General features: G+C 43.9%; 1 pseudogene; it reads left to right on the top strand.

Annotated features, from left to right (window-relative positions):
* Positions 1-8,460: 8,460 nt before the first annotated feature.
* LOC125507633 lies at positions 8,461-21,687 on the top strand (annotated as a pseudogene).
* The last annotated feature ends 968 nt before the right edge of the window (positions 21,688-22,655 follow it).

Genomic DNA, 22,655 nt, shown 5'->3' with positions numbered 1-22,655 from the left:
GCCGTCGCTCGTCGCAGCTGCCATCCGCCTGCACCCACACGTCGACCACCACGCCCCCTGTGCCCGCCGCTGCCTGCCCCCCCTCCTGTGCGCCTCCTCCGACGCACCGCCGCCACCACCTACTCCAGCGAGACGCCGCCCAACCTCCTCTCAGCTCCTTCGCCTCCTCCGGCGCGCCGACGCACAGCCCCTCCCGACGGGCCCCACCGTCGCAGCACACGGTGCTTCTGGCCGCTGCGGGCGCCGCCCCCATCCCACCTCCTCCTAGGCGGGCCACCACCACTCCCGTCTCCGGCGACCCATCCCGCATCGAGATTTGGAGCGGTTCACCCCTCGGGATTTGGGAAGTTCACCGCAGCCGGTAAGTTTCGTCGAAGGGCGGTGATATACAACTTCCTCTCCTTCCTTGCCGTCGTCACCTGTCGTTGCTTCAACGCCATGAGCTGACCCATCTCAGGCCGGCGTCCCCGCGCCCAGCCGCTGACCGGTGCCATGGACGGCTGCCGTTGGCCTCCGCTGTCACGCTCGTCACCTTTAACTCGGCGCGCAGGTTTGGGATCTCATACTACGTCTAGGCACCGAGGGATTACGAATTTACTTCTCTGAACTTATCAAACAACTGCTACAGGTCCAGTGATGTATCGCTGCAGCTCCTGACGGTCGACGGCGTCGTTGCGGTGCGTTTTGCTTCGCAATGCCCCACGCTGCCACCACCTTCAATCACTTCAATTCAGTTCAACCTGCCCAGCCACATCAGTTCGGTTGTTTGTGTTTTGAAGAACAAAACAGAATTGGCTAGAAATTTGCAGCAGTTCAATGAATCTCACAGTGGAAGGAATCATGTGGGAAAAAGTTGCTTTTACCCATTCTGGTGGCTCTCCATGTAGCCGTCTTGGGGACTGTTCAATGAAGCTCCAGCGCGTCAGCGTCGGTCTTGTCCTGGGCACTGTCGCCATGGTTGTCGCGGCCCAAGCTGAGAAGAAGCGCCGCCATGCTGTGAACGGGGACCCCTCCACCGTCATCGGTGCTTTCTTCCTGGTGCCGCAATTCTTCCTGATGGGCGCCACGGAGGCATTTAACTATGTGGGACAGCTCGAATTCATCATCCTATCGCCAGGGCAGATGAAGTCCATGAGCATGGGGTTGTTCCTGGCGACGGTGTCTGCGGGTCTCTACTTCAGCAGCTTCCTAGTGTTTCTTGTTAAGTGCGTGACGTAGGGGCCGTGGTTAGGGAACAACCTGAATGCATGTGCCCTCGACAAGTTCTACAATTTGCTCGTTATCCTGGGCGTGCTGAACTTTTTGGTCTTTCCGCTGTTCGCCAAAAGGCACCAGTACAAGACTAAGAGCGTGACCAAGGACGACATAGCCTAATGCCGGCAGCAGCTGTCATGTGTGAATGTGTTCAAAGTTATTTACTACTAGTATGTGTGAATGTGTTCAAAGTTACTATTGTATGAGGACTGTAATAAGGACCTAAACACTAAAGCTGGCCGCAACAATTAATCAGCCTAGCGGTTGGATACTACTACTATGTACGTGTAAGATTGAGCTAGCTCTGTGCAAGGATCGATCAAGCAATGATTTATCGCTGTAGCCTGCAGGCACGACACGTCTTCCATCCCTCTTTTTCGTTGTCCAGGCCGCCACCGGCGGCATCCAAGCGTTCGCCTCCGGTGACCAGTGGATCCCCGACCGGCGCGGTGGCTCCGATGTTTCCTCTGCCTCCGAACGCCCCGAGCACCAGGATCCTGGATGCCATTGAGTATAGTTCGAGGTGGCGGCTCCGCTACGCCCCAGAGCACAGCTTGTCGACGTCCCCGCCGGTGTCGAGTGGGGTCTACTTGTAAGCACACACAGAAATAATACAAAAAGTGGCTTATTCCCTCAAAATAATCATATACATATTGCGTGGACCCTGTTGACCCGTGGGCTCCACATCCATCTGTGTGTGTGTGCAAACTTTGACGCCCTCCATCTGTTTAATGAAAAAATCCAACGAAAGAGCTCGAAAGAATTTCTCATTTGCTAAACACAAAGCTAAGCTAAGGCACTACTTTCTCGTATGTGAATGAGATGTCATCTAAAAAAGGATATACAAGAAAATGCTCGTGTTTCTTTCTTAATTTTTTTTGGATGTTTCTCGTTTCTAAAAAATAATCAATTTTTTTAAAAGTTAGGCTTTCCTCGTTTCTAAAAAATAAGAGAGAAGGCAAACTCAAAATAACAAAGCAGTCCAAATAAAGTTTATAAAAATGGTTTTTCAGAAGAAAAAAAACTAGAAATTTTGAAATAACCGAGAAGGTCAAAAAAATGTAGAAGTTGAAATTTGAAAACCCTAGAAGTTCAATTTCAAATAACTGAGAAGGTAGAAAAACTAGAAGTTCAAATTTAAAAACCTAGAAAATTGTTTTCTTATGTAAAACCATATTTTTCTAAGAAGTTCAAAGTAAAAAAAAATTGCAGGTCGAAAAAAACTTAGATGTTTTGTCGTTAATAAATAATAAAATGAAGAAGTTCAAATAAAAAAAGGAAAAACTAAAAAAAGTTTTAAAACAATTTTCTCATTTATTAAACCGAAACACAGAGAAGTCCAAATTGATAGCTGTCGGAAGTTCACGTATTGCATGCTATGCATTTCGTATGAGAAAAAAAGAATAAAAAAGGCAAAGTTTAAGTGCTCTTCCCTCATAAGTTCAAAAATTCTTGTTATTAAAGAAAACTCAGATTTTCCTCGTTATTAAAGAATGGAAACAAGAAGTTCAAAAATTAAATAACAAGAAGTTCAACTTTTAATAATATAGCGCTTCAAAATTTCGTATAAAAAGATTGAATTTTCCCCGTTTCCAGAAAAATATAGAAGTTCATATTAAAATAATGGAGCGGTTCAATGCTTACGAAAAACTCGGATTTTTAACCGATACTAAAGAATAATAAATAACAAAGTTCAAATAGAATTTCCCATTAAAAAATTAGAACTTCAAATGGAAAAAGAAAGTATTTCAAATAAACCATGAATTCCAAATTATAAAAATAGAGAAGTTCAATATTTCTAAAAAACAGTTTTCTCTTCGTCACTAAAGAATAAATTTAAAGAAGTTCAAATTAAAATAAAAGGAGTACTTTGATGTTTACGGGAAAATCAAATTCTTTCCATCCCTAGGAAAAATAAATGTGTGAGGTTCAATTTAAAAAAATGTTTGATGCTTCTTTGAAAACAATTTTTTTCTAAGAATAAGACTAAGAAGTTCAATTCAAAAAAACAGAGAAGTTCGAAGTATATAAAAAACTCAGATTTGTTAAGAAATGAAAACAAGAAGTTCAAAAATTAAATAACAAGAAGTTCAACTTTTAATAATACAGCGCTTCAAAATTTCATAAAAAAGATTAAGAAAATAAAACTAGGAAGTCTATAGTAAAAAGATAGAGAAGTTCGAGGATTATAGAAAACTCAGATTTTCCTCGTTATTAAACAATGACAACAAGAATTTAAAAAATAAAATAAAAAGAAGTTCAACTTTGAAAAATAGAGCGCAAAAATTCATAATTTTTTTAGGAAATTCTGATTAATATTCATAAAAAACAAAATATTTTCACGTAACCGAGAGAAGTTCGGATTGATAACTGCGAGAAGTCCACGTACAACATAATGTGCATTTGGTATTAAAAAGAATAAAAAGCAAATACTAATTTTTTTTGTTGTTATAAGTTCAAGTCCTCGATCGAAGAAAGTTAAAAAAAATTATTGTGAGAGATGTTGTACAAAAGGAATATTATTTGTGTAACAGTAACGAATGGATGAGAAAATTACAAATGAAAATACATCACAGAAGTTCAACGTGAAAACCGCTGGAAGTTCAACTACTACATTGAATGAATTTTAGATTAAAAACATTTAAAATCATCGCGAGTATGAAAAGATGATCAACATGAGAAACTTGCGTGCTTACAGCAGCTTTCCATCCGTATATCACCTGCTCAATTCCGGTGAATGGATGGAGAGTTACGAGCAGTGGATGGAGACCTACGAGCAAAAAAATCACGTGAAAAACAGAGTGAAGTTCAGGTACACGCGCCGAGAAGTCCAGGTTCTTCACGCGGTGCATTTTCGAAGAATCTGTTTCGCGATAAAGGCAGAACGCATGATCCCGCCGTTTTTGAAATTACTTAAAAACGGCTTGGAATCAGAGAAAACCAACAACATGAAAAAGTTTCGCATTTGCCATAGCTTTTCAGCGGTATATTATTTGCCCCATTCCGATAAAGTTTGTAGAAAGTACGGCAAAAATACGTTTTTAACCAATTTCAAATCTGACACAAAACCGTAGTGAATTAGGAGAAACAATATATATAAAAAAGTTTCACATTTCATCAAGCTTTCCAACGCCATATCATTTGCTGCATTTGGACGTACGGTTAATAAATTAGCTCAAAAATACGAACTCGGTGGAACTTGTACCATTTTATAAATTACTTTTAAACCATTCAAAATTAGAAAGAACTTTTAACATAAAAAAGTAGCGCATTTTCATAAGTTTTCCAACGCCATATTATTTGCCTCAATTGGATTAGCCGTTTAGAAATGGCGTCAAAATACGAACTCGGGTGTTCGGTTTACGAAATTTTATGATTTTGCGAATTACTCTTTAACCGTAGGGAATTAGAGAAAACTTTCAACATGTGGAAGGAGCGGTTTTTCAACAGCTTTCCAACGCCATATTATTTGCCTCATTTCGATAAACGGTTTAAAAATGCGATCGAAAATACGATTCACGTTTTTTGTATGAAGAAAAAACGGTTTTCAAAACTGCTCTTAAACCGCTTACATTTTGCCAAAAATTTAACTTGGGTCATGATACTGATGTCCATAGCTATCCAACGGTATATCGCAATTACCATTTGGACACCTTTTAGTTGAAGTTCAACCTAGTACTCGGGGAAGGTCAGGCGCGTTACTCGGGAAGTTCATGTTGTGATCAGAATATTATTCTGATCCCGTGATCAGAATAGTGTTTATATATATATATATGTGTGTGTGTGTGTGTGTGCCTCCCCGAAATTTCACACAGTTGAAACCCTATATCTTCCCCCTCTCGCCCGCCGGACATGTCTGTCCCGGACCGGACATGTCTGTCGCCTCCCTCCTCCACTCACGCGCCGCTAAGTGTCACGCCGCCACCCTCCGCCGCTGCGGCCCGCGAGGACCATGGCCGGCCCGCCCGTGCCGGGCCCGACCGCGCCTCGCCGCCCGCGTTGCCAAGCGCCGCCACTCGCCGGCGACCCGCGCATCGCATTTGCCTGCCGCCGCCATACGCCGCACCTGCACCACCTTCGCCCGCTACCGCATGCGCACGCGCAACCGCCGCCGCCTCGCCCTCCTGCCGGCCAGTGACCTCGCCGGAAGCCCCACGTCGTGCCTGTCACAACCCTAGAATATCTGAGTGTAATAGTTGCATCAGTGAGCATGCATCATGTTTAATTCAAGAAATTGAAATGAGGAATATTCAAAGCCTCATTAATTATTTTAAAAGAAGGGCAAGAACCCTTTAAATTGCATTCAGTGATTCCAAAAATGCCCTAAAAATAGTTTCGGGAATTTTGGCAAGGGTTATATACCAAACCAAAATTTTGGAACATTTTTAAGGAATCATTTGGTCTCTGAATTTAAGACAATATTCTATTTGAATTTGAAAATATATTCAAATATATATGGGATATATCTTCAAATGCTCTTTGATAATTTATGTGCCTCTGGAAAAGTCCATGAAGCAACATAAAAATACCCAGAGGATGTTTTGGCATTGTTTGAAATCTGTTTGAATTCAAAACAGTGGCAAAAGATTAAATAATAGAAAACAACAGAAACAAAAAGGAAACAGGAGCTCACCTGAGCAGCCCACCCACCTGGCCCAGGAGAGAAGCCGGCCAAGCCCACTTACCGCCTCGCTCGTCGTCTTCCTCCTGCCAGTAGGCAGGAGCGAACACGCGCGCGCACCCGCGGAGCCCTCCACCTCCTGCTTCGTGCTGGAGGCCGCTCCTTCGTCCTAATCCGCGTCTGGAGACGCGCGAGGCCCTCCTCTCACTTTCCCCTCACTCTCTGCTTTCTCCCTCGCCCTATAGCCCCTCCTCTGAGCGTCACCGAGAGCTTCCGCTGTCCGCCGTGCCTCGCCCGCATGGCCATCGACGACAAAACGACGCGCCATCGTGCTCCCGAGATCGTTCGTATCTCGCTGCACCTCCTCATCGCACCAAGAAAGGCCAGAGGCCCTCCAGCGTCGCCAGTCATCTTCCTTGCCGCCTCGGCAACCGGACGCCGTCGTCGAATTCGCCACCGCAGAGGCCTCCCCGAGTCCAATGAGACCGCCAATGACCCCGCTGTGAGCTCCACTCTGTTTCGCCTCCATCATTTTGCTCGTTCCCGTGCCGTAGTACCCTCTCCCACATGCCCGAGCACCGCCGTCCGCCATGGCCTCCTAGCTTTTTTGACCCGAGCCCCTTCGCTCAAACCCGTGGCACCAGCGTGCTTCTGGTGGCCCGTGGATGCCACCTAGCTCATTAGATCCTCCTCTAGCGCACTACAGCCCTGCGCCCACATCTAGCCGAGCTCCGGCCACCGCCATGGTTGTCGTGGCCATCGTCTCCAGCCACCCCGCAGCCTCCCGCATGATCCCGTGGATGCGCGCGAGGATGGGTGTCGCTCTGGCGCCTCCAGCGCGTCGAGCCGACCCCTGTATCACCGTCCGAAGCAACTCCGGCGATCCTTCGTCGTCGGGTTTGGTCGCCGGCGTTCAACTCCGGCGTACTGACATGGCAACGTCATTAGTGGCTAATGACCCACTAACTAACCCCCTGGCTCGCTGACATGCAGGCCCCACTGCCTAACTAACCAGCTAACAAAAATAATTTAAGTTTAATCTAAACACAGTGGCCCCACGCGTCGGCGTTGACCTCGCTGACGTGGTCGTTGACCGGACCCTTCTCTCTGTGACACTAAGTGTCTCAGGGTCACTCACCAGTGGGTCCCATTGGTCAGGTTTGACCTGGACCGTGCCCCGTTGACCTGCTGACGTCATGATGATGTCAGGCTGACGCGGTAATCCTTTTCTGGAATTTAAATAATTCTTAAATGATTTGTTTAATTCAAAAAATATCCAAAACTTTGAAAAATCATAGAGATTAATCTATAGCTCCAAATGAAATAAATTATGTATGAAAAATGATCAGAAAAATCCAATCTATCCATCTGTACTATTTTCATCACTACAGGAAACAGGTAATTTGCCGTCTGGGGATCACAGACGGCAAAGACCTAAATCCAGATGGCAAAGATTTTGCCGTCAGGAAGCAGACGGCAAAGTCAGACAGCAAAGATAAGTCGGTAAAGAATATTTTGCCGTCAGCTTTTCATTGGCCAGACGGCAAAGACTTTGCTGTCAGCCGAACCTTCTTTGCCGTCAGCCTTATAAATCACAGACGGCAAAGAAATGCAGTTTTGCCATCAGCTAGAGTACATGTTTGCCGTCAGCTATTCGCGTCTTTGCCGTCAGCCTCGTATATCACAGACAGCAAAGAAGTTATTTTTTTTTAAAAAACACACGCAACAGCATTACTCCCGAGCTATGCCGTCAACTCATGCGAGTGCAATACCTATCTTTCTTCTTTTTTAACAGGGAAAGGCCCATCCGTGTATAGTGCCATTCATTCAACGTTATTGGAGTACAAAATGCAAATATGAGCCCGAACCAAAACTGAAGTTACAGAGTAGTCTGGAAAATTAACACAAAGGACCCTAACAAGTAAAACTGAAAAGCAATCAGGTCCTTCTTCTCCACTCCGATGCTCTGCCCGCCCCGCTATCCAGCCCGACACTCGCCTTGGCTCTCTGCCATGCTCTGCTCGCCATCCCGCCGCCCGGCCCTGCTCAGCCGTGCAGCTCCGGCCCAGCCGTGCTCGGGAGCTGACTTGCTCCAGCGCCGCGGAAAGGCACGCGAGGGAGGTCGGGGATGGCCGATGCTCAACCGGTGGAGTGCTCGGCTGCTCTAGCGGCGGAGCTCGCGAGGCGGACCGCAGGACCGGCAGGTGAGGAGGAGCTCGGGGTGCAAAGTTTTGGATTTCGTCCGAGAAAACCGAAATTCCAGCGATTTTCATCCATCTCGTTAAGGCCCGGTAATAGGGTGTACCGGCCCAAAAATTTCGGCCACTTTTAAACTCACAGCCCAGCCCATGGTCTACTACAGCCCACACAAACCCCCCTGTGGTATAAAAGCACGAATTCATCTCCTTCTAACCCTAAAATTCACTTTTCCCGTCTCCATCCGACTGAGCGGCGGCTGTGGGCAACGGAACCCTAGCGAGTGAGGCGGGGGCGCGGTGCATCGCCGCCTCCTCCCATCCACCTTGTCTCCCTCCCTCCCAATCTCCTCCCTCCCAATCTCCTCCCTCCCAGTCTCTTTCCTGTCCATGGATGGTGGTGGCAGCGCCATGGAGCACGGCCGCACAACTTCGATGTCGGGGCAGGTGGGCTCGGGCGTTGAACGGCTCCATGGGAGCAGCAGCATGCGGCGCATCCAGTCGGGCTTGGGCAGTGCCCCGACGCCGGACGCACGCGGTGGTTTCCGGCAAGCTGGACATGGTACTGACGTACTGTAACGATGTTCCTCTAATCTTGTACATGCACCTATTTAGCATTTTTGTATGCTGGCTCATCTTGCAAGATCTGTAGCTAGCTTTTCATTTGTGAAGATCTGTATCTAGGTTCAACATGCACACTTGCTTCATACAGGAGCACAATTGTGCATGATAGCTTAACTTGCCATGATCTGTAGTTAGCTGTACGTGCATGCTTATTTAGCAAGTGTTGATGATAGCACACGCAGGCAAGTGTGGATGATAGCACACCTAGGAAGGATCTTTTACTAGCTTGCTCAGTAGCATTGTTTCTAATATCTTGTACTACAAGATTGCTTCATATCTTCTCAACTTTGGTTGCATGCCATTGTTAAAATAGATGGCCATTTTTTGCAAATAGAGTTGATCTTTATCGCATGCTTGCTTCTCATGCTTGAATTTATAGGTGATGGAAGTGCGCCCTATGTTAATAGGGTGAGCATCGGTGAAGCTAGAAGCAGGGAAAATGTCAACCCCGACAACGAAGATAACATTCTCATGGGGAATGGTTCAACTCCAAGAGAGACAACTTGGAAAGGTCAATACCATGATCTGCATTTTCTTAATTTGCTTAACTTTTTGTATGGATATTGTGATACTTTTAGAGAGGAAACATTTAAATAAAAATGTATCAATTATGTTTAAAGTTAAAATTGTTCTAATTCTGTTCGTTAGCTTTTACTTGATTTTGTTATGCATTAAGAGTACAAAATGTGGCAATTCCCTTTTTTCTGCCTTATTATCTTTTTACTTGATGTTATTATGCATTTAAAGTTGGAATGTTGTTCATTCTGTTGCAAAAATCATGCTAATCCTTGTTACTGTCCTGGTTCGTTCTTTTTATTCCTTGCTCAATTTTTAGTCATAGTATGATGCATTTAGAGTTGCAATGTTGTTTATTCTGTTGTAAACATTATGCTAATTCTTATTACTGTCCTGGTTCATTCTTTTTTATTCCTTACTCAGTTTTTATTTTGTATTATGGTGCAGTTGGAGTTGAAATGTTTTTTAGTGCATTGTAGCTATATATTATGATGCATTGCTAACATGGTTCTTGAAATTTTGATATGTAGGGCTTGTAAGCAATGACATCTATTATATTTGGAACCATGGCCCCAAGTTTGGTGGGGGATTTGATTGTCGGTACTGCCCTCTAATCACTAGAGGGGGAGGTGCAACCCGCTTTAGGGAGCACCTTGGAGGTATACCAGGTGATGTGAGGGAGTGTCCTAGTGTTCCATGAAATATTCGTGCTGCAATGAGGGAATCCCGGGATGACTCAATGCAGAGGAAGAGGGAAAAGAAAAATCACAGATTTCGTTTGGAAAGGGATATCATGTAAGGGTTGTACCTGTTGGGGAACGTAGTAATTTCAAAAAAATTCCTACGCACATGCAAGATCATGGTGATGCATAGCAACGAGAGGGGAGAGTGTGATCTACGTACCCTTGTAGACCGACAGCGGAAGCGTTAGCACAACGCGGTTGATGTAGTCGTACGTCTTCACGGCCCGACCGATCAAGCACCGAAACTACGGCACCTCCGAGTTTTAGCACACGTTCAGCTCGATGATGATCCCCGGACTCCGATCCAGCAAAGTGTCGGGGAAGAGTTCCGTCAGCACGACGGCATGGTGACGATCTTGATGTTCTACCGTCGCAGGGCTTCGCCTAAGCACCGCTACAATATTATCGAGGATTATGGTGGAAGGGGGCACCGCACACGGCTAAGAATATGATCACGTGGATCAACTTGTGTCTCTAGGGGGTGCCCCTGCCTCCGTATATAAAGGCTCAAAAGGGGGGGCCGGCCGGCCAAGAGGAGGCGCGCCAGAAGGAGTCCTACTCCCTCCGGGAGTAGGACTCCCCCCTATCCTAGTTGGAATAGGATTCGCGGAGGAGAGAGAGGAGGAAGGGGGGCCGGCCCCCTCTCCTTGTCCTATTCGGACCAAGGGGGGGAGGGGCGCGCGGCCCATCTCTGGCTACCTCTCCTCTCTTCCACTAAGGCCCACTAAGGCCCATATATCTCCCGGGGGTTCCGGTAACCTCCCGGTACTCCGGTAAAATCCCTATTTCACCCGGAACACTTCCGATATCCAAACATAGGCTTCCAATATATCAATCTTTATGTCTCGACCATTTCGAGACTCCTCGTCATGTCCGTGATCACATCCGGGACTTCAAACAACCTTCGGTACATCAAAACGCATAAACTCATAATATAACTGTCATCGAAACCTTAAGCGTGCGGACCCTACGGGTTCGAGAACAATGTAGACATGACCGAGACACGTCTCCGGTCAATAACCAATAGCGGGACCTCGATGCCCATATTGGTTCCTACATATTCTATGAAGATCTTTTATCGGTCAGACCGCATAACAACATACGTTGTTCCCTTTGTCATCGGTATGTTACTTGCCCGAGATTCGATCGTCGGTATCCAATACCTAGTTCAATCTCGTTACCGGCAAGTCTCTTTACTCGTTCCGTAATACATCATCCCGCAACTAACTCATTAGTTGCAATTCTTGCAAGGCTTAAGTGATGTGCATTACCGAGAGGGCCCAGAGATACCTCTCCGACAATCGGAGTGACAAATCCTAATCTCGAAATACGTCAACCCAACATGTACCTTTGGAGACACCTGTAGAGCACCTTTATAATCACCCAGTTATGTTGTGATGTTTGGTAGCACACAAAGTGTTCCTCCGGCACACGGGAGTTACATAATCTCATAGTCATAGGAACATGTATAAGTTATGAAGAAAGCAATAGCAACATACTAAACGATCGGGTGCTAAGCTAATGGAATGGTTCATGTCAATCAAATCATTCAACTAATGATGTGATCCCGTTAATCAAATGACAACTCTTTGTCCATGGTTAGGAAACATAACCATCTTTGATTAACGAGCTAGTCAAGTAGAGGCATACTAGTGACACTTTGTTTGTCTATGTATTCACACATGTATTATGTTTCCGGTTAATACAATTCTAGCATGAATAATACACTTTTATCATGATATAAGGAAATAAATAATAACTTTATTGTTGCCTCTAAGGCATATTTCCTTCAGTCTCCCACTTGCACTAGAGTCAATAATCTAGATTACACAATAATGATTCTAACACCCATGGAGCCTTGGTGCTGATCATGTTTTGCTCATGGAAGAGGCTTAGTCAATGGGTCTGCTACATTCAGATCCGTACGTATCTTGCAAATCTCTATGTCTCCCACCTGGACTAGATCCCGGATGGAATTGAAGCGTCTTTTGATGTGCTTGGTTCTCTTGTGAAATCTGGATTCCTTCACCAAGGCAATTGCACCAGTATTGTCACAAAAGATTTTCATTGGACCCGATGCACTAGGTATGACACCTAGATCGGATATGAACTCCTTCATCCAGACTCCTTCGTTTGCTGCTTCCGAAGCAGCTATGTACTCTGCTTCACATGTAGATCCCGCCACGACGCTTTGTTTAGAACTGCACCAATTGACAGCTCCACCGTTTAAGGTAAACACGTATCCGGTTTGCGATTTAGAATCGTCCAGATCAGTGTCAAAGCTTGCATCAACGTAACCGTTTACGATGAGCTCTTTGTCACCTCCATATATGAGAAACATATCCTTAGTCCTTTTCAGGTACTTCAGGATGTTCTTGACCGTTTTCCAGTGATCCACTCCTGGATTACTTTGATACCTCCCTGCTAGACTTATAGCAAGGCACACATCAGGTCTGGTACACAGCATTGCATACATGATAGAGCCTATGGCTGAAGCATAGGGAACATCTTTCATTTTCTCTCTATCTTCTGCAGTGGTCGGGCATTGAGTTTGACTCAACTTCACACCTTGTAACACAGGAAAGAACCCTTTCTTTGCTTGATCCATTTTGAACTTCTTCAAAATCTTGTCAAGGTATGTGCTTTGTGAAAGTCCAATTAAGCGTTTTGATCTATCTCTATAGATCTTTATGCCTAATATGTAATCAGCTTCACCGAGGTCTTTCATTGAAAAACTCTTATTCAAGTATCCCTTTATGCTATCCAGAAATTCTATATCATTTCCAATCAGTAATATGTCATCCACATATAATATCAGAAACGCTACAGAGCTCCCACTCACTTTCTTGTAAATACAGGCTTCTCCAAATGTCTGTATAAAACTAAATGCTTTGATCACACTATCAAAGCATTTATTCCAACTCCGAGAGGCTTGCACCAGTCCATAAATGGATCGCTGGAGCTTGCACACTTTGTTAGCTCCCTTTGGATCGATAAAACCTTCCGGTTGCATCATATACAACTCTTCTTCCAGAAATCCATTCAGGAATGCAGTTTTGACCTCCATCTGCCAAATTTCATAATCGTAAAATGCGGCAATTGCTAACATGATTCGGACAGACTTAAGCATCGCTACGGGTGAGAAGGTCTCATCGTAGTCAACCCCTTGAACTTGCCGAAACCCTTTTGCGACAAGTCGAGCTTTGTAGACAGTAATATTACCGTCAGCATCAGTCTTCTTCTTGAAGATCCATTTATTCTCAATTGCTTGCCGATCATCGGGTAAGTCAACCAAAGTCCACACTTTGTTCTCATACATGGATCCCATCTCAGATTTCATGGCTTCAAGCCATTTTGCGGAATCTGGGCTCACCATCGCTTCTTCATAGTTCATAGGTTCATCATGATCTAGCAGCATGACTTCCAGAACAGGATTACCGTACCACTCTGGCACAGATCTCACTCTGCTTGATCTACGAGGTTTAGTAGTATCTTGTTCTGAAGTTTCATGATCATTATCATTAGCTTCCTCACTAATTGGTGTAGGTGTCACAGAAACAGTTTTCTGTGATGCACTACTTTCCAATAAGGGAGCAGGTACAGTTACCTCGTCAAGTTCTACTTTCCTCCCACTCACTTCTTTCGAGAGAAACCCCTTCTCCAGAAAGTTTCCGAACTTAGCAACAAAAGTCTTGCCTTCGGATCTGTGATAGAAGGTGTATCCAATAGTCTCCTTTGGATATCCTATGAAGACACATTTCTCCGATTTGGGTTCGAGCTTATCAGGTTGAAGCTTTTTCACATAAGCATCGCAACCCCAAACTTTCAGAAACGACAACTTTGGTTTCTTGCCAAACCATAGTTCATAAGGCGTCGTCTCAACGGATTTTGATGGTGCCCTATTTAACGTGAATGCGGCCGTCTCTAAAGCATAACCCCAAAATGATAGCGGTAAATCAGTAATAGACATCATAGATCGCACCATATCTAGTAAAGTACGATTACGACGTTCGGACACACCATTACGCTGTGGTGTTCCGGGTGGCGTGAGTTGCGAAACTATTCCGCATTGTTTCAAATGTACACCAAACTCGTAACTCAAATATTCTCCTCCACGATCAGATCGTAGAAACTTTATTTTCTTGTTACGATGATTTTCAACTTCACTCTGAAATTCTTTGAACTTTTCAAATGTTTCAGACTTATGTTTCATTAAGTAGATATACCCATATCTGCTTAAGTCATCTGTGAAGGTGAGAAAATAACGATATCCGCCACGAGCCTCAATATTCATCGGACCACATACATCTGTATGTATGGTTTCCAACAAATCTGTTGCTCTCTCCATAGTACCGGAGAATGGTGTTTTAGTCATCTTGCCCATGAGGCACGGTTCGCAAGTACCAAGTGATTCATAATCAAGTGGTTCCAAAAGTCCATCAGTATGGAGTTTCTTCATGCGCTTTACACCGATATGACCTAAACGGCAGTGCCACAAATAAGTTGCACTATCATTATCAACTCTGCATCTTTTGGCTTCAACATTATGAATATGTGTGTCACTACTATCGAGATTCAATAAGAATAGACCATTCTTCAAGGGTGCATGACCATAAAAGATATTACTCATATAAATAGAACAACCATTATTCTCTGATTTAAATGAATAACCATCTCGCATCAAACAAGATCCAGATATAATGTTCATGCTTAACACTGGCACCAAATAACAATTATTTAGGTCTAATATTAATCCCGAAGGTAGATGTAGAGGTAGCGTGTCGACCGCGATCACATCGACTTTGGAACCGTTTCCCACGCGCATCGTCACCTCGTCCTTAGCCAATCTTCGCTTAATCCGCAGTCCCTGTTTCGAGTTGCAAATATTAGCAACAGAACCAGTATCAAATACCCAGGTGCTACTGCGAGCATTAGTAAGGTACACATCAATAACATGTATATCACATATACCTTTGTTCACCTTGCCATCCTTCTTATCCGCCAAATACTTGGGGCAGTTCCGCTTCCAGTGACCAGTCTGCTTGCAGTAGAAGCACTGAGTTTCAGGCTTAGGTCCAGACTTGGGTTTCTTCTCTTGAGCAGCAACTTGCTTGCTGTTCTTCTTGAAGTTCCCCTTCTTCTTCCCTTTGCCCTTTTTCTTGAAACTAGTGGTCTTGTTGACCATCAACACTTGATGCTCCTTCTTGATTTCTACCTCCGTAGCTTTTAGCATTGCGAAGAGCTCGGGAATAGTCTTATTCATCCCTTTCATATTATAGTTCATCACGAAGCTCTTGTAGCTTGGTGGCAGTGATTGGAGAATTCTATCAATGACGCAATCATCTGGAAGATTAACTCCCATTTGAATCAAGTGATTATTATACCCAGACATTTTGAGTATATGCTCACTGACAGAACCGTTCTCCTCCATCTTGCAGCTATAGAACTTATTGGAGACTTCATATCTCTCAATCCGGGCATTTGCTTGAAATATTAACTTCAACTCCTGGAACATCTCATATGCTCCATGACGTTCAAAACGTCGTTGAAGTCCCGGTTCTAAGCCGTAAAGCATGGCACACTGAACTATCGAGTAGTCATCATCTTTGCTCTGCCAGACGTTCGTAACATCTGGAGTTGCTCCAGCAGCAGGCCTGGCACCCAGCGGTGCTTCCAGGACGTAATTCTTCTGTGCAGCAATGAGGATAATCCTCAAGTTACGGACCCAGTCCGTGTAATTGCCACCATCATCTTTCAACTTTGCTTTCTCAAGGAACGCATTAAAATTCAACGAAACAACAACACGGGCCATCTATCTACAATCAAACATACATAAGCAAGATACTATTAGGTACTAAGTTCATGATAAATTTAGGTTCAATTAATCATATTACTTAAGAACTCCCACTTAGATAGACATCCCTCTAATCCTCTAAGTGATTACGTGATCCAAATCAACTAAACCATGTCCGATCATCACGTGAGATGGAGTAGTTTCATTGGTGAACATCACTATGTTGATCATATCTACTATATGATTCACGCTCGACCTTTCGGTCTCCATGTTCCGAGGCCATATCTGTATATGCTTGGCTCGTCAAGTATAACCTGAGTATTCCGCGTGTGCAACTGTTTTGCACCCGTTGTATTTGAACGTAGAGCCTATCACACCCGATCATCACGTGGTGTCTCAGCACGAAGAACTTTCACAACGGTGCATACTCAGGGAGAACACTTCTTGATAATTTAGTGAGAGATTATCTTATAATGCTACTGTCAATCAAAGCAAGATAAGATGCATAAAAGATAAACATCACATGCAATCAATATAAGTGATATGATATGGCCATCATCATCTTGTGCTTGTGATCTCCATCTCCGAAGCACCGTCATGATCACCATCGTCACTGGCGCGACACCTTGATCTCCATCGTAGCATCGTTGTCGTCTCGCCAATCTTATGCTTCCACGACTATCGCTACCGCTTAGTGATAAAGTAAAGCATTACAGCGCGATTGCATTGCATACAATAAAGCAACAACCATATGGCTCCTGCCAGTTGCCGATAACTCGGTTACAAAACATGATCATCTTATACAATAAAATTTAGCATCATGTCTTGACCATATCACATCACAACATGCCCTGCAAAAACAAGTTAGACGTCCTCTACTTTGTTGTTGCAAGTTTTACGTGGCTGCTACGGGCTTAGCAAGAACCAATCTTACCTACGCATCAAAACCACAACGATAGTTTGTCAAGTTGGTGCTGTTTTAACCTTCGCAAGGACCGGGCGTAGGCACACTCAGTTCAACTAAAGTTGGAGAAACTTTCACCCGCAAGCCACCTATGTGCAAAGCACGTCAGGAGAACCGGTCTCGCATAAGCGTACGCGTAATGTCGGTCCGGGCCGCTTCGTCCAACAATACCGCCGAACCAAAGTATGACATGCTGGTAAGCAGTATGACTTATATCGTCCACAACTCACTTGTGTTCTACTCGTGCATATAACATCAACACATAAAACCTAGGCTCTGATACCACTGTTGGGGAACGTAGTAATTTCAAAAATAATCCTATGCACACGCAAGATCATGGTGATGCATAGCAACGAGAGGGGAGAGTGTGATCTACGTACCCTTGTAGACCGACAGCGGAAGCATTAGCACAACGCGGTTGATGTAGTCGTACGTCTTCACGGCCTGACCGATCAAGCACCGAAACTACGGCACCTCCGAGTTTTAGCACACGTTCAGCTCGATGACGATCCCCGGACTCCGATCCAGCAAAGTGTCGGGGAAGAGTTCCGTCAGCACGACGGCGTGGTGACGATCTTGATGTTCTACCGTCGCAGGGCTTCGCCTAAGCACCGCTACAATATTATCGAGGATTATGGTGGAAGGGGGCACCGCACACGGCTAAGAATATGATCACGTGGATCAACTTGTGTCTCTAGGGGATGCCCCTGCCTCCGTATATAAAGGCTCAAAGGGGGGGGCAGCCGACCAAGAGGAGGCGCGCCAGAAGGAGCCCTACTCCCTTCGGGAGTAGGACTCCCCCCTATCCTAGTTGGAATAGGATTCGCGGAGGAGAGAGAGGAGGAAGGGGGGCCGGCCCCCTCTCCTTGTCCTATTCGGACCAAGGGGCGCGCGGCCCATCTCTGGCTACCTCTCCTCTCTTCCACTAAGGCCCACTAAGGCCCATATATCTCCCGGGGGGTTCCGGTAACCTCCCGGTACTCCGGTAAAATCCCGATTTCACCCGGAACACTTCCAATATCCAAACATAGGATTCCAATATATCAATCTTTATGTCTCGACCATTTCGAGACTCCTCGTCATGTCCGTGATCACATCCGGGACTCCGAACAACCTTCGGTACACCAAAACACATAAACTCATAATATAACTGTCATCGAAACCTTAAGCGTGCGGACCCTATGGGTTCGAGAACAATGTAGACATGACCGAGACACGTCTCCGGTCAATAACCAATAGCGGGACCTGGATGCCCATATTGGTTCCTACATATTCTACGGAGATCTTTTATCGGTCAGACCGCATAACAACATACATTGTTCCCTTTGTCATCGGTATGTTACTTGCCCGATATTCGATCATCGGTATCCAATACCTAGTTCAATCTCGTTACCGACAAGTCTCTTTACTCATTTCGTAAATACATCATCCCGCAACTAACTCATAGTTGCAATGCTTGCAAGGCTTAAGTGATGTGCATTACCGAGAGGGCCCAGAGATACCTCTCCGACGATCGGAGTGACAAATCCTAATCTCGAAATACGTCAACCCAACATGTACCTTTGGAGACACCTGTAGAGCACCTTTATAATCACCCAGTTACGTTGTGACGTTTGGTAGCACACAAAGTGTTCCTCCGGCACACGGGAGTTACATAATCTCATAGTCATAGGAACATGTATAAGTCATGAAGAAAGCAATAGCAACATACTAAACGATCGGGAGCTAAGCTAATGGAATGGGTCATGTCAATCAGATCATTCAACTAATGATGTGATCCCGTTAATCAAATGACAACTCTTTGTCCATGGTTAGGAAACATAACCATCTTTGATTAACGAGCTAGTCAAGTAGAGGCATACTAGTGACACTCTGTTTGTCTATGTATTCACACATGTATTATGTTTCCGGTTAATACAATTCTAGCATGAATAATAAACATTTATCATGATATAAGGAAATAAATAATAACTTTATTATTGCCTCTAGGGCATATTTCCTTCAGTACCATGGAGAAGGGGTGATAAATATTGAAGATGACGAGGAAGAGATTCAGGCCACACTTCGGGAGACACTAAGAGACAAGAATGTCTCTCGCGCAGTTGAGAGGAGGCGTAGGAGTGGCAGTGGTGTTCGTGTGTCTCTTGGGAAACAGAGTATCACAGCATACTTTGACAAGGAATTGTCAAGCAACAAAGTATCAATGCAGCCAAAGATCAACACTGCTTTGAATGTTGAGTCAAAAGATGTACTTGGCCAAGCTTGGGCAAAGTTTTTTCATGCTAATGACATTGCTGGTCTGAAAGCAAATTGTCCCTATTTTCGTGCGGCTGTCAAGATAACTCAAAACCTTGGCCGCAATGCTTGCAAGGCTTAAGTGATGTGCATTACCGAGAGGGCCCAGAGATACCTCTCCAACGATCGGAGTGACAAATCCTAATCTCGAAATACATCAACCCAACATGTACCTTTGGAGACACCTGTAGAGCACCTTTATAATCACCCAGTTACGTTGTGACGTTTGGTAGCACACAAAGTGTTCCTCCGGCACACGGGAGTTACATAATCTCATAGTCATAGGAACATGTATAAGTCATGAAGAAAGTAATAGCAACATACTAAACGATCGGGAGCTAAGCTAATGGAATGGGTCATGTCAATCAGATCATTCAACTAATGATGTGATACCGTTAATCAAATGACAACTCTTTGTCCATGGTTAGGAAACATAACCATCCTTGATTAACGAGCTAGTCAAGTAGAGGCATACTAGTGACACTCTGTTTGTCTATGTATTCGCACATGTATTATGTTTCCGGTTAATACAATTCTAGCATGAATAATAAACTTTTATCATGATATAAGGAAATAAATAATAACTTTATTATTGCCTCTAGGGCATATTTCCTTCAGTACCATGGAGAAGGGGTGATAAATATTGAAGATGACGAGGAAGAGATTCAGGCCACACTTCGGGAGACACTAAGAGACAAGAATGTCTCTCGCGCAGTTGAGAGGAGGCGTAGGAGTGGCAGTGGTGTTCGTGTGTCTCTTGGGAAACAGAGTATCACAGCATACTTTGACAAGGAATTGTCAAGCAACAAAGTATCAATGCAGCCAAAGATCAACACTGCTTTGAATGTTGAGTCAAAAGATGTACTTGGCCAAGCTTGGGCAAAGTTTTTTCATGCTAATGACATTGCTGGTCTGAAAGCAAATTGTCCCTATTTTCGTGCGGCTGTCAAGATAACTCAAAACCTTGGCCCAGCTCCTGTTCCAACTGCCAAGGAGATTGATGGGATATATTTGGACAAGAATTATGAAGAAGCTGAGCAGTGCTTGAACATGTTCAAGCAAGACTGGAGGAACTATGGTGTAACTGTGATGTGTGACTCATGGACAGGGCCTACTGGTATGAGTCTCATCAATTTCATGGTGTATTGCAATGCACGGATGTTCTTTCATAAATCCATTGATGCTTCTGGTCAAACTCAGACTGCAGGTTAGTTTTCTAATGATTGAAACTACGTTTACGCATGTCCATTCATTGTTAATTCTGACTAGCCATGCCTTGTTAGTTTTCTACATGATGGTATGATGCATTTATTGTGCATTTAGAGTTGAAAATCTGTTATGTTTGTCTATTCATGGTTGAAAATCTGTTATGTTTGTTTATTCATGGTTAAATGTGTCTATTATGCCTTTTCTAATCTTTTTACATGATATTATTTATTCATGCTTATTTCTGTTATTTCTGTTTATTCATGCTTATTTCTGTTATTACTCGCTTCATTTTTGTTTCAAACAAAAGTTTACTTGCAATTAATTGGCAGAGTTTATCTATAGAGAGATCAGAAAGGTCGTTGTGGAAGAGATAGGTTCTGAGAATGTTGTTCAAATCGTAACTGATAATGGGTCAAATTACAAGAAAGCATGTAAAACTCTGGTAGAACAACTAGAGTTTAGTCATATTGTTTGGCAGCCATGTGCTTCCCACACTGTTAACCTCATGCTTAAGGATGTTGCTAAGTTTTGTGAGATTGACGTGATAGTTAAAAGTACTAAGCAGATCTGTAGATTTTTCTACAATCACAATAACCTACATGATAGCATGAAAAAGAACATTGGTGGTGAACTCATAAAACCGAATGCGACCCGGTTTGGAACGGTGTTCATGTTCTTGGAGAGTTTCCATTGTAAGAAAGATGAGTTTAGGAAATGGATGGTGTCCGATGATTGGAAGGGAAGTACTTGGAACGGTGTTGCTGATTATGTGTTCGCTGAAGAGCTGCTATCTAGTAATATGTGGTGGGCAACTTTAGAGTGGGTTCTTGCTGTGCTAGAGCCACTCTACAAAGCCCTTAGATATGCTGATACACAAAAGAGATGCACCCTATCTGGATTCAAGAAGAGTATGATGACAGCCATACAAAAGTTGGAAAGTCATCTTGGTGGTGGATCACAAATGTTTCATAGAGTCATGAGCAAGGTGTCCAAGAGGATCGATGCTATGCAAGAAGGCACACTATTGGTTACAGGTAGTTACAAAACTAACTAAATTTGTATTATGATGCTCTCTTTTTATGGTTTTAACTTCTTTTGTTCTCCCTTCTCCTTGCAGCTGCTGTCCTTGATCCTTACACACATTATCAGATCAACATGTGCAAGATGATGGACTATGCTCTTGCACTAACAGATGCCATTGAGAAGATTGCAGACCCTAAGACCGCTGTTTTGGCTATTGATGAAGTCAGCACTTACAGGGAATGTCGTGGGAGGTTTGGCTCAAGGTTGGCACGTTCCTCTGCAGAGAAAATGTCACCAAGTAAGTTCCAATTACCCCACTTGTAATATTCTCTATTACCCCAGTTTTGCAACTCAGTTCATCTCACTATGTTAATTTTGTTTTAACTTGGTAGCTGAGTGGTGGTTCCAATTTGGAGGGGAAGTTCCTAATCTGCAGAAGTGTGCCTTGAGGATTGTATCACAATGTGTTTCGTCAAGTGGCTGTGAGAGGAATTGGAGCGCTTTTGCTTTGGTCCACACGAAGCAAAGAAACTATCTTCTATATGGCAAGCTGCACAAGCTTGTATCTGTGTGCTATAACTTGAAGGTATGAAATGTGTTTTGCCCATATGCCATTATTCACCCATATGCCATGATTCACCTGCATACTGTTGTTTCCTAAGCATTGTTTGAAATAAAGGTTGTTGTTTACTAAGTAAATGCTACTATTTATTAAAGACTGTTATTAGGTTGTTATTTAAAGTAAATGTTGATGTTTACTTAGCAATGTTTAGAGTAAAGGCTGCTGTCTAATAAGCATTGTTTTATACATAGCGACTTTATCCATTTTATTCTTTATACTTCGTTGTCATTCACTGATTTTGTTTTCACATTTTGAAGATACATGCTGAAGAAGAAGAAGACCCGGTGAGAGAGAATGATAAGCAGAAGGAAGTTGATGCATGTGCAAGGATGATGGATACAGCCATGTTTGATGCAACAAATCCTATGATGGAATGGTTGAATGAGGAGGAGGAGCATGCAATCTTGGATGGAGTTGATGCTGCTAGCGCCGTGTTTGAGAAAATACGTTTGCTTAACTCAAGTAGGAAAGTGTCTCGTCTTGCAAGGAAGGATAATGGCAGGAAAAGAAAGAGGGTAGAGGAAGAAGAGGATGACTACCATGATAGTGAGGATGATGATGAAGAGAATGAGGAGCTGGACCTGGAAATTAATGATGATGATAGCCGTGATGATGGTGCAAGTCAATCTGATGGAGGAGATTCGCCAATGCAAGTTGAAAAGGATTTAGCAAGCCAAGTTGGAAACAATGTTGAGGTAACAAGTGATGGTAGTTTGGTGAACCGTAGATCTGAATGGGTTAGGCAAGCCAAGAAGGTCAAGGAGTTCACCAGCCTTTACAATTGACAAGTAAGTT

Source organism: Triticum urartu, chromosome 5, assembly GCF_003073215.2.
Source record: "Triticum urartu cultivar G1812 chromosome 5, Tu2.1, whole genome shotgun sequence".
Taxonomy (NCBI): Eukaryota; Viridiplantae; Streptophyta; class Magnoliopsida; order Poales; family Poaceae; genus Triticum; species Triticum urartu.
The sequence above is the reverse complement of the archived record's forward strand: the minus strand, read 5'-3'. Positions and strand labels throughout refer to the sequence as shown.